Here is a 1,205-nt window from a genome sequence, read left to right as displayed (position 1 = left end):
AGGATCTGGGTAGACTAGAAGAATGGTCAAGAGCTTGGCAACTACAGTTTATGTTACAAAAATGCTAAATTATGTCATTGGATCTCACAAACCCACAGGCTAAATAGCTAAATACAGGACCATTTCAACCCACGGCCGTGCCCCTAGGCTTTAAGTTATTTTGGGCCCCCTCTGGTCCATCGCCATATCAAATTCACAGGTAGACGTTTGGGAAGCAGAGCTTATGCCATCATAATTGTTCTTCCTTTTCTTTTCTCTTTTTAAATCCTTTTAAAAATGGGGAGATGGTTCCCGTATAGTCCCGGAACCAAAAAGAGAAAAGAAGAAAGACTATGTGTCTCTTCTGGGGCACACTTTAATTGTAAGTTGAAAATGATTAGTGTTGATTATTTGGTTAAAATATAACTTTTATTAATGTCCCTCATAAAATAATGGCTAAAAAGCGACAAGGAAAAAAATGACAATGGCAATGTATGTAACAAGAAATATTAATATATAAACTAAACCAACATAAATTTTTGGTTCTGGGTCCTGTGTCCTTAGTTTGGATAAAAATACCTGCGTTACCTGGTATTCTCTGGTGGTCTCCCACCCAGGTACTGACCTGGCCCACAGTGCTTGGCTTCCAAGATCAGACGAGGTTGGGCATACTCAGTGTGGTTTGACCGCAGGTAAGTATATCACACCGGATGGCACTGAGAACCATGTGGACACAGGACCCAGAACCAAACATTTGCACATTCTTTCCAGCTCACACTTCAGAAGTGAATTGGGTAGAGCCCGGAGCATTTGCTTTCCCTTTTTCTCTCTTCCTATCATATCTCTATTATAGCATATATTGTATTAATACTCAGGAAGAAGAGATTTATTGTCTACATCGGACATATATTTTCGCTCATTGAGCCATTACGCCAGTAGTTCCAATATTTAGACCAATTTATGTTGGTTTAGTTTCTATATTAATATTTCTTGTTACATACATTGCCATTGTCATTTTTTTTCCTTGTCGCTTTTTAGCCATTATTTTATGAGGGACATTAATAAAAGTTATATTTTAACCAAATAATCAACACTAATCATTTTCAACGGTGCCGCAGAAGAGACACATAGTCTTTCTTCTTTTCTCTTTTTGGTTTCGGTACTATACGGGAACCATCTCCCCATTTTTACAAGTAGTTTACTGAACTATTTTCTGGGAACACCGC

General features: G+C 38.1%; 1 pseudogene; it reads right to left on the bottom strand.

Moving 5' to 3' along the window:
* Positions 1 to 555: 555 nt before the first annotated feature.
* LOC134971442 (5S ribosomal RNA) lies at positions 556 to 673 on the bottom strand (annotated as a pseudogene).
* Between the last annotated feature and the right edge of the window lie 532 nt (positions 674 to 1,205).

Source organism: Pseudophryne corroboree, chromosome 11, assembly GCF_028390025.1.
Source record: "Pseudophryne corroboree isolate aPseCor3 chromosome 11, aPseCor3.hap2, whole genome shotgun sequence".
Lineage (NCBI taxonomy): Eukaryota > Metazoa > Chordata > Amphibia > Anura > Myobatrachidae > Pseudophryne > Pseudophryne corroboree.
Note: the sequence above shows the minus strand (reverse complement) of the source record. Positions and strands in the feature narration are given on the sequence as shown.